At 39.2% G+C, this 14,723-nt stretch overlaps 1 pseudogene; it reads left to right on the top strand.

Annotated features, from left to right (window-relative positions):
• The first annotated feature begins 2,287 nt into the window (after nucleotides 1-2,287).
• Nucleotides 2,288-3,027, top strand: LOC102766777 (annotated as a pseudogene).
• The last annotated feature ends 11,696 nt before the right edge of the window (nucleotides 3,028-14,723 follow it).

The raw sequence follows: 14,723 nt of genomic DNA, 5'->3' as shown, positions 1-14,723 counted from the left end.
GCTCATGGCGGGCCAGCGCAGGGGTGGTGGCGGGAGCCTCTCCCACCTCCGTGGCAGCACTAAGAATGTCCAACTAACGGTTTAGGCACGATCTCTTGGGGGCCTAAGCCTTTAGTCAGACATCCCCAGAGGGCTTCCTAGCTGCTAGAAGGATGTCTGACTGCACTTTGGGGCCTGATCCCCTGGGGAGTGGGCCTAAGTCAACAGGTGGACATCTCCCAAGGGATCCTGGACTGTGAATGGGCGCAACTGGGCTGAGGGACAACCCCCCACCCCTGAGTGCACAAATTTTTGTGCACTGGGCCTCCAGTAGATTGATAAATAGATAAATGTATTGGTGGATGGGTAAGGACAGATAGATAAATATACTGAGTATCAGAGAAAAAGAGACTATTTGAAGTCGTTTACCTATTTTTTTTTTTAATACAAGGGATTCCACTTTTCAAATTTAGAGGGATTTGTTCACTAAGGAAATCATATTTATAAAGTAAAATCTTTGGGGTTTTATCCATATATATATTGAAATTATAACTGTCAGAACATTCCAGAATTTGAGAATTCTGAATTATATAAGTCACTGATAGTTCAAGCCCCTCATTTTATATATAGGAAACAGAGGCCCTAAGAGTATCAGTAACAAACTTAAGCATAGAAGCCAAAAATTGAACCTAGATATTCTAAATCATATTATCTTCTACTATGCCACTAGGAGAAATATATGGCCTAAGCAACTTGCATGTAAAACAGTCTTACTTGATCAACCCCCATTTAAGTGTTAATGCTAAAATACAAATGATATGATTTTTGGGTCAGTGGATTTATTTTTTCATCTGTACCAAATCATATTACACCTATAACATTATGGTCTTGTAGTTAAATCACAGCTTGAGACTGACTGGATATTTGATTTTTTTGATGAATTATTGTTAATACTTTTAGATGTGAAAGGGGTGTTATGGTTATATTTTTAAAGTCCTCTTTTAGAAATACATACTGAGATTTTTAGGTGATGCATACATAGGGGCTTATTATGCCACTAGAGGCCCAGTGCATGAAATTCAGGCACTGCAGGGGGGCAGTGTCCCTCAGCCCAGCCTGAACCCTCTCTAATCTGAAACCCCCCATAGGGATCGGGCCTAAATGGGCAGTCAGACATCCCTCTCACAATCCAGGACTGTTGGCTCTCAACCACTCGCCTGCCTGCCTGCCTGCCTGCCTGATTGCCCCTAACCGCTTATGCCTGCCAGCCTGATCTCCCCCAACTGCCCTCCCCTGCTGGCCTGGTCCCCTTCAACTGCCCTTCCCTGCTGGCCCGGTCCCCTTCAACTGCCCTCCCTCTCCTTCAGGCCCAGTCGCCCCCAACTGCCCTCCCCTGCAGGCCCAGTTGTCCCCAACTTCCCTTCCTCCCCTGAAGACCTGGTCACCCCTAACTTCCCTCCCCTGCTGGCCTTACCACCCAAAACTGCCCTCCCCTGCAGACCATCTTGTGGCCACATGGGAGCGGCCATCTTGTGTGTTGGAGTGACGGTCAATTTGCATATTACCTATTTATTATATAGGATTCCCTCCACTTCTGTTAATGCTTGAATTTTTCTTTAAAAAAGGCTAACTTAAAAAGCAAAACACTGGCCGAAACCGGTTTGGCTCAGTGGATAGAGCGTCGGCTTGCGGACTGAAAGGTCCCGGGTTCGATTCCGGTCAAGGGCATGTGCCTGGGTTGCGGGCACATCCCCAGTTGGAGATGTGCAGGAGGCGGCTGATCGATGTTTCTCTCTCATCGATGTTTCTGACTCTCTATCTCTCTCCTTTCCTCTCTGTAAAAAATCAATAAAATATATTTAAAAAAAAAAAAAAAAAAAGCAAAACACTGCCAGTGGAGCATTGAGATAAGAGTATAGGCTCTGGAGTGAAAAATGAGGGAAGTTTCCACTCCAGATTTGCCACTTACTCGCTCTCCATCTATTGAACAGGTGTAAAGTAGCTTCCTCATAGAGTTGTAAAATTAAATGAGACAATACATCTGAAACCCTTAAAACAGCCACTCCTAGCACATTTTTAATTACTCAAATGGTATCTAATGTATTATTACTGTTGTCATTACTTTTTTCTGTCATTATTTGAAATGATGTCTTATCTTCGTGGTTTTCTGTTTGCCTTCACAACTATTGTAACGGTAAAAAAATAAATGTTAAATAAAAGACATGAATACTATTATCTTAGGTTTTTAGATAGAAAGAGTGCTCATTAAAGTTTTCAGATGACACCTTTTGGCTCTCTGAGCAGCGCCATGGCAGTGAGCAAGAATGGGCACCTATGAGAGGCAGCAAAAAGGGAGCCAAGAAGAAAGTGGTTGATCCATTTTCTAAGAAAAATTGGTATGATGTGAAAGCACCAGCTCTGGTCAATATAAGAAGTGTGGGGAAAACACTAGTCATGAGAACACAAACAACCAAATCACATTGGATGGTCTCAAGGGTTGTGTTTTTGAAGTGAGCCTAGCTGATCTGCAGGATGATGAAGTTGCATTTAGGAAATTCATGCTAATTACTGAGGTTGTTCAGGGCAAAAACTGCCTAATTTCCATGACATGGATCTTACCAGTGACAAAATGTGCTCCACAGTCCACAAATGGCAGACCATGACTGAAGCTCATGTTGATCTCAAGACTACCAATGGCTATTGCTTACCGGTAGCCTATTCTGTGCTGGTTTTACTAAAAGCACAACAGTCAGATTCAGAAGACCTCTTGTGCTCAGCATCAACAGATCCACCAAATCCAAAAGAAGAAGGAAATCATGACCTGAGAAGTGAAGACAAATGACTTGAAAGAAGTGGGCAATCAATTGATTCCAGATAGCACTGGAAAAGACATAGAAAAAGCTTGCCAATCTATTTATCTGCTCCATGACATCATTATTAGAACAGTAAAATGTGCTGAGGAAACCCAAGTTTGAATTGAGCAGTAATGAAAAAGCTACTGAGGATGAGGCACGTGCTAAAGTTGAACAAGCTGATGGATGCCTTTAATGAGAATTAAGAAATCAGCATGTATTTCATAGACCACTTTCAATAACATGGTTAAGAGCCATTGTTTTGCAGAAGACTTTTGGAGGTCATCAGTATTTTGCCAGTGCCCATTGTAAACACTGTTAAGTGCGTGGATATGGAAACAAAAACCTGGAATTGTTAATTCATATATACTTTGATAAATGCAAAGCATATCAGTAACCTTATGAAGAGAGGCCAAAGTCTTTAGAATATTATATAAGTTTACATACTGTCTGGAGTACCACTGACTGTCACCCTCTACCCACAACTAATCTGTAACTAATCTAACATCTTCTGCCACTTCTATATCCACCCCAATGTGTCCCACGGAAGCACATCATTATTTTAAGGTCTATGTGCTTGTTTTTCCTCCACCTCAAAAATGGATCTCTCCGGCGTCTGTATGGTTTGCTTCCTTAGTGCTTGATCAGATCCAACCTTCCCGGTGTGTTCTCCCCTGATAGCCAATTAATGCTGTAAACCACTGCCTGAACCTTCATTCTTTATCCTATTTCTCTCTTTTACTATTCCACATAGCATTTATCGCCGTCTAACACACCATGTAAATTTTTAAAATTATGTATTTTTTAATTTAAAAAATTTATTTAAAATTTATTTATTTTTAATTTATTTTTATTTATTTTCTTCTGTAATAGATTTCTAATGCCCAGAATACTGCCTGGCATAGTCAGTATTAAATAAATATCTGTTTATGTGAATAAATGATAGTGAGTCAACAAGGAAAATAAGCGCTGAAAGAAATATAGAACTTGTCATTGGAAAGTGTTGCTCATTCATTTTTTACTGGCAAAGGCCAGTTTCCTCTCCTGCCTACCTGTAGGATCTGTCTTCTGAGTCCAGCTATCTGTCTCAGGATCTGACTTGCCCCAGACATTCAGAGCAGTGACGAATGTCCCCTTTCTGGGATAATTGCCATGTGGCCTTCCTCTACAGCTCAAAACATGAGATCATCTTCTCAATTCAGTAAGCCCTACTTTCACAAGAATGACACACAGACGGGGTGAGGGCTGCAGTTGGTTATGGGGTCCCAGAGCTTGTTTGTAGAGAGTTTTAAGGTCTGTGCTTGAATTTAATGCCTTGGCTAGTTATTAAACATATTAGAAAAAGGTTTATCTGAAGTAATAAAACATTCGTTTTTAATATTTAAACAAATATATTCAAAAGAAGACAATTTTGTTAATTCTGTGTACTTTTGAAAAGTACTTAGAAACAACTCAAGGTGTTAAAATATTATCAATAAGAGGACATCTTAGCTTTGTTTCCTTGAACACATAAAGCTCATTTATTGTGGAAGCATTTATCTACATACACTGCTTACATTTACTGCTTAAGGAAGCAAAAATATATAGTTCCTTAAGAAGGTTGAACAATTTTAAAAAAATATGTAGCAGTTCAATGATTTATCAGCTTGTTTAGGAAATCTTTTCTTCTGAAGGAGTAGGAAGGGAGTTGGACTTCAACAGCCTTCAGCCTGCTTCCTCAAAACTTCTAGATGTTGAGTCCCCAAGTCAACACAGTTGTACATGAAACAGTCCTGTGGTATCCACAGAATAATGTGTGGCATATAAACAACAGAAGCAGTGGTCCCCTTGAACTCTTTCCTTCACCAGTGTTCTTTCTTAACAGTAAGTTAGGATCTATAAGTCTCACATTTTATAATAGAGTATCCTTTTAAAAGACTCTAAATATGACATTTCTGTTGGATTATAACATATCAATTTTCCTTTGTAAGAAGAAAATTCTCACTCAGAATAAGATTTGTCAGGAAGTGACAGCTGTTTTTTGTTGGATGTGGATTTAAGTAAATAGTTAAGACAGTGGAGCTTTTACTAAGATGATTTAATAAAGCTCATTAATGTGGTTGATTTACATAGCTGACCCGAATAGAATACAAAATTTATCTCTTTGCTGCAGTAATATGTCATCAAAACATATTGATGTATTAAATGTACTACAATGTTAAATTTTAATTCTAAGTTTAATCAAATGTCTTAAGACAAAATACAACACAAAGGGAGAAGAGATATTAGAAAGTAGTTTCCATTTATTTTCCTTTGTTTCTAACCCGTGTAAAGAAACAAAGTCTACCTCATCAGGAAAGTATCCACAGCCTTTCTGCTGTTTATGAACACACACACACACACACACACACACAAAACACTGAGTTATTTTTGAAATTATAGACCAAGGCTATTAGATCAATCAATATAAAAGCCAATGAGTTAGAACAGTGCTCTAGCTCTCAGTAAACATCCCCTGTCTCTATCAGCGTTCTTCTCAGTAATGAATCAGCAAGAAAGCATTTGACCCAGCAAAACTCAGCCCTATCTCTGAATTGTGATTCATACAATTCTGAGCCTTGGAGCACTTCCATGCTCAGTTCTTTCAGTCCTCGTTCACCACATGGGGGCTGAGGATATCACACAGTCCACTTGATAAGTATGTGATTGCTCACATATTAAGATCTCTTAGTCCTCCTTGAGCTTTATAGGAGAGGAAGGGAAGGAGGGTATATTATAGTTTGATTTCATTTGTTTCTGACAGTTAATAACTTGGCTTTGGCTGTGAAAGTTGTAAAATGAGAGAATTAAGCTATGAGTAGTAAAAATAAAAACAACTAGCAATATCTATTGAGTATTTATTTGAATGTTGACAGGGAGCATTCAAAATATTTCCTGAACACCAGTTCCTTTGATCCTTTAAACAGTTCTATGAGGATTACTAGTCCCGATTAGAGAGATGAGGGGTCCTAGGCACAGGGGACCGCAGGCAAAGTGGCATACCTGCTGATCAGCAGCAGAGATGGGACTTGAACTTGAGAACTTGTTTGGAGCCTGCACTCAACCACTATCTCATGGTGTCTTGCGATAGCAGCAACGTCAATAATAGTGCATATTATGCCAAAAGTAATGAAATGAGAGCATGGATTTGGAGTTAACAATATGGGTTCAGGTTAAATCTGTGCACCAAACTAGTAGTGTGAACTAGAGCAAGTTATTTAACTTATTTAAGACTCAGTTTCTCAAAATGTAAGATAGATTTCATAAAGCAAGGCAGGTGGCAGGCTTACCTTCCTGAGTTCCCTTGGTCATCCATCTACGGCTCCGTTCCCTCTGCTCCCTAGACCCCGTGCTCCTTTTCTCTCCTGCAAGCAGGCCACTGAGAACCTCAATTCATTACATAGCGAAAACCTGTGAAATGCTCGGGAAAACCTGGAAATGGTCAAGGCTGTGCTTGATATTATGGATGCTACAAACTAGCTAACCAACGAGGGAGAGATCGAGGAAGAGTCCTACATCAGGTAGAGAAGCATTGTTTATAGAACTTGTTTTTCTGTGGATTTGCATTTCCTAAAGTGCATGCTTGATATTAATAGGAGTCACCAAAAATAAACAAATTAGTTTGGGGAAGAAAAGAAAAGAAAAATAAGTTTGAGGATAAAATGAAACAGATTTATTTTTTGCAGAACTTTTATAATACACGCGGTGAGTCTCCAAGTGAAGTGTTTCCCAAGCATGTGTAAAAGGAGGGAACCTTCTTTATTTCCCCAGGTCACCTTGCAGGACCAGTCATTTAGTAGGAAAACATGGGGGAAAGTTTTGGGCACCAGTAGGACTCAATGCTCAGAATTGTTTCTGTGACATAGGGAGTGGGACAATGAGACTGGCCACATACCTCTGATTCCTTTGTAGAGGCCAAACTGGAGCCTTTTGAGGAAGCTGTAGCCTGTCCCAGATTGTGCAACAGAACTAGATTGTTCCTAGAACTCTAAAATAAGAGCTGATTCATGGCTTTATCTTATCAATCTCCTGGGATGTAGAAACCCCACGTACTAGTCCTCAGGCTCTTAGAGGCACTGTAGAGAAGTCTCAGTAGGTTATGGGTCAGGGACTTGAGAACGATTTAAGGGAATGATGTCAAGGTTTACAGAAGACTAGAAAAGAGACAGAGGAGAAACAAAGATGATTTAAAAGTGGTAGACCTGTGCCTAGCCCCTATTTGGTTATACCCACCCCAATCTTAATCTGAAGATGTTAACTGGGGAGACCTGTGTTGTTGAGGAAGTGGGTACCGCACAACTCCAGGGATGCACATATTTCAAGAATGGTGACTGTAGCCCTAGCCAGTTTTCTCAGTGGATAGAGCGTTAGCCTGTGGACTAAAAGGACCCAGGTTCAATTCTGGTCAAGGGCACATGCCCGGGTAGTGGTCTTGATCCTCAGTAGGGGGCATGCAGGGCCAGCCAATTAGTGTTTCTCTCTCATCATTGATATTTCTATCTCTCTCTCCCTCTCCCTTCCTCTCTGAAATAAAATTTTATATATACACTGAGCGGCCAGATTATTACGCCCACCCCATCAGTACTTCATTGACACTTCCAAAAATACTGAATATTGAAAACTTCCTAAGCAAATACTCTCAAGGTTTTATTATTATTATTATTTGCATAACTAATTCACTTCATTGTACTGATGAGGTGGTCATAATAATCTGGCCACTCAGTGTATATATGAACAGTGACTGTAGATCAGGGGTCCTCAAACTATGGCCCGCAGGCCACATGCAAATACAAATACTGTATTTGTTCCCGTTTTGTTTTTTTTTACTTCAAAATAAGATATGTGCAGTGTGCATAGGAATTTGTTCATAGTTTTTTTTTGAACTATAGTCTGGCCCTCCAACAGTCTGAGGGACAGTGAACTGGCCCCCTGTTTAAAAAGTTTGAGGACCCCTGCTGTAGATTATGGATTACAACCGGAATAAAGTCCTGCAGATTTGCCACCACAACCTATCTGGACATTAACCTTAAGGACTAAGTAAACTCACTGAAAATGTGTCCTGACAAAGTATTATTGTGGTCTGTCAGGCTGTAGATGGTTTGTCCATTAAGCAGAGCTCTTAAATGCAGAGGCAAAAAAAAAAAATCAAACAGGCCACCCAAACAGCTAAAAACTCCCAAGATATGAGTTCAAAAACACCAATGTGGGTAATTATGAATTTTTAAATTAAACTTCTATATTTCCTTTAGACCATTTCAGGAAGTTTTCTATACTTCCATGTTTCCAAGACAATCTCTTCCCTTGTTATTTTATGTGAACAGGAAAACCCACACAAAGTTCACTTGCCAACTCCCTGCTAAAACATGTCAATTGAGTATGAATCTTTGCTCAGGTTTCATGATTAGACTGTGTCTGAATATTTGTGTGCACTGAGGAACCTAAATTTTACACAGAATCTGGATTCATTACTCACCTCCATTAGGTTCTTTAGAGACCCAGGATGAAGTCTTCAACCTTCTGTGCTTCTACTTGTAAAAAGAAAAGAAAGTCATCTTCCAGATTGAATATGTGTATGAAGTGATAAATTATTGTAAAGTGCTTTTCAAAAGAGAATGTGCAATAAATGTTCAATAATAATCCTTCCAATATAAAAGACATAAAGATAAATTAGGCAACCCTTTTGTCTCCTCTGAGAACAATGATAGAATTCATATTTGAGTATCAGTCCAATTGGGGCAATAAGTACTTATTAGTTAATTCGGTATGGAAAAAAAAATGTGTTCTAATTGTCCATTGGATAATATTTATATTTTCCTAAAAGTTTGGAAATCTTTTGTCTTGCTATTTTCAATATTTAAAAAATCCTTTAAAAGGAATATATTGATCTCTAACCAAAAGGAAATTTCCTCGTTAGTCAAATGTGAAATCTTGAGACTGGAAACATTTTTTAAGTGTGGTCTAAATTATTAGCTCAGTGATGTTATATAACTGAAAGTATATATAAGGCAGAATTATAAATGCTTAATTATGTTAAAAATAACTTTAAGATTATTAAAAATATCATCTGTGCTTCTTAGTCAGGGTTCCGGCAATTTGAGAACTTTTGAAATTACTTTTAGAACACGACAGTTCATGTGTGCTGAAAACTTATGAAGGAAATCTTTGTCTTTGTGGCATAGCTTGCAGTTTTGAAAGCTGAGAATCCAATTTTGCCAGTGTCATTTTATATATCTTTTCATCGATAGTGAACTTTTCCTGTAAATATATACAAATGTTTATTACTATAAATAAATACAAGTTAAATGATTCTATGCCACTGTGAACTTTTAAATGTTATTTGAGACCAAAGCCAGTATTTATACTTGTAAGTGGAGGCGTCTTGGTGGACTTTCTGGTGCAGGAGGGATTTCTGGCTGCTATGGTTTGGCAAGTTGGTGGATGGAATGTTTGTATATGGGAGAGACCATGGGGAGGAGGGGAGGGAAGGGGACAGGAGTTGGGAGGGGATGGAACAGCTGACACATGATCTGGCCCTGTGTGAAAATCCTCACTGAAATTTTGAGGAACCACAAACTCCCAGAGGGTTAAACTCTTTCCTGTCTTTAATAAAAGGCAAGCATTGTGCTTCTGCCTGTTTCTGCACCTTTAAATAAGGGAGTAGAATCTAGATGAAGATTTCTTCAAGCCCTAGGGTCCATGATCATAATCTCACCATAATCGCCCCAGGTCCGGACTGCTTTGCAGACTAAAATAATTACATGTGTAAGTGATCAGACTTGTTGGGGAGGCTGGTGACCCGATGGGTTCAGGGCACAGAGAGGGAGCTTGTGGACAACCACCTGGGAGATGTAAGTGTACAGGCAAAGCTCTAGCAAAAATTGGAGTGCATGGGAAAACACTTCTCATTTTGTTTTGCTGTAAAAGAGAGACCTCTTAACAAAGTTCAAGATTATGATGACTCAATGAATATTTAAATATAGTTCGTTCTTTCCTTTTTTAAGCTTTTTAAATGCAGAAATGTATAAAGCTTTGAGATTTTAGAGAAAGAACGCAGTGACATGAGACCAAAATGATGTTAAGGTGATGACATCAGCATCAGAATGCTGTTGCTAAGGTGAATCTGCTTTTCTCTCCAATCCAGATGGAAGGCTAAATAATTGCCCATTTCTGGTAAGGAATGTATCTATGACATGATCCCTTTTCTGCAGCAGATATAACAAAGCCAGATGCTTTCTCTTTGCACAAATTATTTTTAAAATAAAGATTAAAATTTTATTATAAAACCTAACACATGTTATAGGAGGAAAATTCAGGACGTTTTATGTAAGTTTAAAAATTTAATGTATGAAGAATATATACTGAGATCTAATTGGAGGTCAGAATGAGATAGTTTGATGAGTCAACCTGAAAAGAGGAGTATTTTGAATTTAGTGTAAAGGGAGATAGGGAAACATCTAGAAATGAAAATAAAATTCTGTCACCTTATGATTATTAATAGAGGGAGGGCAGCAAGGGGAGCCCTGGATTTGAAGATAGAAGTAGTCACTTTATGGTTGTTGACTGAGTCATGGAAGATGCCATTAAATGAGAGAATAGGGCATAGTCAAGAAACCCTATTAAACAAACAAGGGGTGGAACTCAGCGAGAAATTGGAGGCCAGTGCCGTTGGACACAGGAGTCCCTCCCACATGAATATCTGCCAGAGTTCTCCCTGGGGTTTGCATCTTTGCTTGTAACATGCTTCTCCAGTGATCCCATGATGAGCTTCCTCACCTCTGCAAAGCTCTGCTCTACGCTTTCCTTCCCAAGGAGCCCTGTCCTCCCTACAGAACTGTACCTCTCCCAACTCCATCTCAGATCGTCTGATCCCCATTACTGTGTCCTACTTTCCCTTTTTCTTCTTTTTTCCTGAACAGGTAACGCCTTCTAATTTATTATATAATTTGTATTTTAGAGCCAATGTGGTAGAGTGGTAAGGAAAATGGACTCAGAAGCCAGCCTGCCACGGCAAATGGGCTCCACCACTGGCTAGTGTGAGCCCCAGAAAGGTTACTTCAGCACTCAGGGAGCTTTTCCCATCTGTAAGGTTGGGATAATAAGAGCATGCTTTTCAGAGTGTTGTGCTCGACACATGGTAATTGCTATGGAAATGTTTAATAAATAGTCTCCTCCCCCGCTTCACCCCCAGGACTATGGGAACTTCCAAAAAGCAGTTATCAAGAGTGACATGTGGTACAGGAAAGAGATGAGTGACACATTTTTTTTTTTCAGAAATTGATGTTTTTGCTGAAATATAGAATTTAGAAAGGGTTAAGATATGGAAGGGTAGTTATGCCCATAGGTCACTGTACAGCCACCAGGGAGCCTCTGCTGGCCAGAAAAACCTGGTAAAATGGTCTCCCAGATTTGACTGAGTAGGAAGGCATTGAAGGCCTGGTCCAGCAAAGATACCCTGGACCACAGGTCTTCAGGTAACTGTGGTCCCAATAAATGAATAGAAAGTAGCATTGAAGCGGTCAAAGGTAGATGACTCAAAAGTTTGGCAATCTTGAGGACCTTGATAAAGCAGAAAGATATGGCATCAGATACAAGTTATATGAGGTAAGCATATATGGACATGGTCCAAAGAACAAGAAAGAGTAACAAAAAAGATTTATCTGGGCCAGTGTTTCCCAAAATGCATCCCCCAGAACAACATACTAGTTAGGTGTTTTTTAAATAAAAAGGTCTGGGGTGAACATTAACCCTTTAAACATGACAAACTCTGGAGATTCACAAAGTGCATTCTCAGAATAAAAGCTTTGAAAAGTCCTTTGGTAAAAGCACGTGTTTGATTGGTTATTCCAACCTTACTTTTCTGTGGTTCCTTTTCCTCAGGAACACTTTGAGACTAATGTCCATAGATCTCGCCTTTGGGATCACTGTGTAATTCTTCAAGCTCCTCCGGGTCAGGTCTGTGTCTTACGCATCTTCATACTTTCCATGTCTGAGCTGGGACCAATATATAGCAAGTATTTGATAACTCCTAGTCAGATCTGTAATAAAGTGGATCTAGGTAGAATGGCAATCCTGGGAGAAACAAAAAGAGATGGAGATGGGAATGAGAGTATTGAAAAGAGCATACCAAGGAACCTTCCACTGTAGTAAATCAAAACCAGTTGCGTTTACTGTTTAAATGCAAGTTTGTAATCAGAGCTGCATTTACCATACACACATGCCATACTTTATTTCCCACATCTAGTTCATATGTTCCCTTGAGATGACAGTGTCTTTCCTAGTCCATGAGCTCACATACTCCCACTATTACCGAGGCTCACCCATGATCTCACCAAGATCATCTTTTTTTTCAAGCCTACTCACTTCAGAACCTTTTGAAAAAGAGGTTATTCCCATTCCATTGAAGACCCTTGCCAGGGATCTGGGCTGCTCATTGACATACTGTCAGCTGGCACCAAAGCTGCATTCTCAATGGGCGTTTTTTACTCTTTCCTGGTTTGCACACACATGGTTCTGATGACCCTTGGAAGCCCCTGAGGAGGCGCCACTCCAGCTTTGATGCTTGTCTTATGCCTCAAACACAATTTTCTACTCATCCAGTACCATATTCCAGTCTTCCCACATTTTGCTCACTTATTTAACAAATATTTATCATTAGTCCCATGTGCCAGGTACTGCAATAGGCACTTGGAATATGAACAAAACAAAAAAGCTTCCTGACCATTGGGGTGTTTGCATTCTAGAGGAGGAAACAGACAACAAAAATGAATCGTCAGGTGGATTATACATCAGGTGGTGGGTATTATGGAATAGAAAGGAAAAGTACAGCAAGTGAATGAATCTCCTTCCATCCAATTACTACCGGACCCCTGCCAGCTTGGCCCCTCATTCAGAAGATGGGCAGGTGATAACAGATGGAAAAGTCCTTCAAATAATCCAACAGAAGGCAGAGCGTACCAACTTCCTCAACATTTCAGGTTTGGAGGAGTCACTTCTCTGTCAGAAACACTACTTTAATATAAGGAGATGGAGACAGGGTCTAAGGATACTCATTCTTTATTATAGTTGAAGGGTCAAATTATAGTGAACACAAGAGTAAATAGTGAGGAGAGCATGATCATCTCCAAACTAGGCTATGAGAACAGTGAGCTGCAAAGATATATGTGGTCTTAATGAGAAGAATAATGAGAAAAAGACTCCTTCCTTCCTCTTTGCACTTATTTTCAAAATCCACCATTTTGAAAGGCAAATGGTCACTGGCAAATTCCCCTCCCATGAACAGCGGGCAGCATAAGAATCCTTTTTGTCTCTTCATGTTCTCCTCTCTTTGGCCCACAAACATCTGAAATTCTTAAGGTCCATAAACTTCACTCATATCTCAGAATCTTCTCTTCAACTGATCTCAGTTTCAGGGCTGGACATGTCCACAAACCTCTGACGTGATCTCTCTGCAATTTCAAATGCCCTTGGGCCTCAGGACAGGAGCCTGAAAGGCAACTATTACTCCAGAAAGAACAATGTGACAGTTGAGATTGACCAACATGTTGGGACCCTTGCCTTAGAGTTTTGGTTCCCAAACGGTGCCATGAGTCACCCTGAGAAACTACAGTGAATTCACAGGGGTTCCACTGGACATTTTATATTTCCAGGGGAAACACAGCAATGTTCAACATTTGCTGGACACTTACAAACTACTAATTCAAAGTAATTCACTTTCAGAATTAGCATCACACAACATTCCTTTCAATAATATCATATATCTCTGCAAAGTTGGACTTTCAGCAGTTGCTAAGATGAAAGAAAGTACTACACAAAAATCAGTGTGGAGCAGGAAATGAGAGTAGTGGTTCTACTCTGATTTCAAGCTTTGAGAATTGTATGCAGACCCAGATAGGCATTCACAATCCATTAATAACTAATTAGAGTTATTTAGAATGAAATAAAAATATTGTTTTTCTTTCAAACATTTCATATTAACTTTTCAAACAGCTACTAAGTTGTTAAAATATAAACAGTAAGTTGTTACAATCTAATTATTTAATAAATAAAACAGTTATTTCTTTTGGCCTAAAAGCATTGTGAAAAAAACAAATACTAAACATCAAGAGGGCCACAAACCAAGAGAGTGTGAAAATCTCTACTTTAGTCCATTATCACTGTTTTGACATAGTAGTAATCACTCTTCAGTGAAATCTCATTAGAATTCTAGAACCTAAGAATGATGATGGAAATAACACTAGTATTCGTAGTAGCAGCTAACATATATTGAGCATTTATGTGCCATGTTCTATGTGAAGTATTTCTGAAACATTATTTCGTGTACATGCTTTATGGAATTTATTTAATTCCATTTCCCTTAACCCAGAAATGTTGGTCCTAATTTTTCCCAGAGTATTCTGCCCCTGGACCTACAGAGAAAAATGTAAAAAACAGTGGACCTTTCTTGTGATTAATTCAATTGAAAACACTGTAACTGTTTTCCCTGACAATTATAAAACCAATTTCTATTCCCTACTGCATTTTCAATAACCACACATTAAAAATAAATTACCAGTCTCTTTTACAGGATGCAAATTTTCTCCAGAATCCTAAATGAAAACCCATCAACCAAATTTAATTCAGCACTGCTCCATGCTAGGTGCTGTGGAGGCTACAATAAGACTTTCATGCGTGGCATCTGCCTTCAAGGGACTTCCAATAGGGTTTATACATAACACAACTAGGGGAAAATAAAGAACAGTATATATGAAAGGACTAAGTCGGTAAGTATAAGATAGACATATTACATTGGGAGAGAAATGCACCCTAAGACTAAATTGTTGGAGGCCAAGGCCACCTGTAACTTGCCTTACTGTCTCATTTCTCTCTTGCTGTAAA

The sequence above is a fragment of the Myotis davidii genome, unplaced genomic scaffold (assembly GCF_000327345.1).
Source record: "Myotis davidii unplaced genomic scaffold, ASM32734v1 scaffold133, whole genome shotgun sequence".
Taxonomy (NCBI): Eukaryota; Metazoa; Chordata; class Mammalia; order Chiroptera; family Vespertilionidae; genus Myotis; species Myotis davidii.
This window is presented reverse-complemented; position numbering and strand designations above follow the sequence as displayed.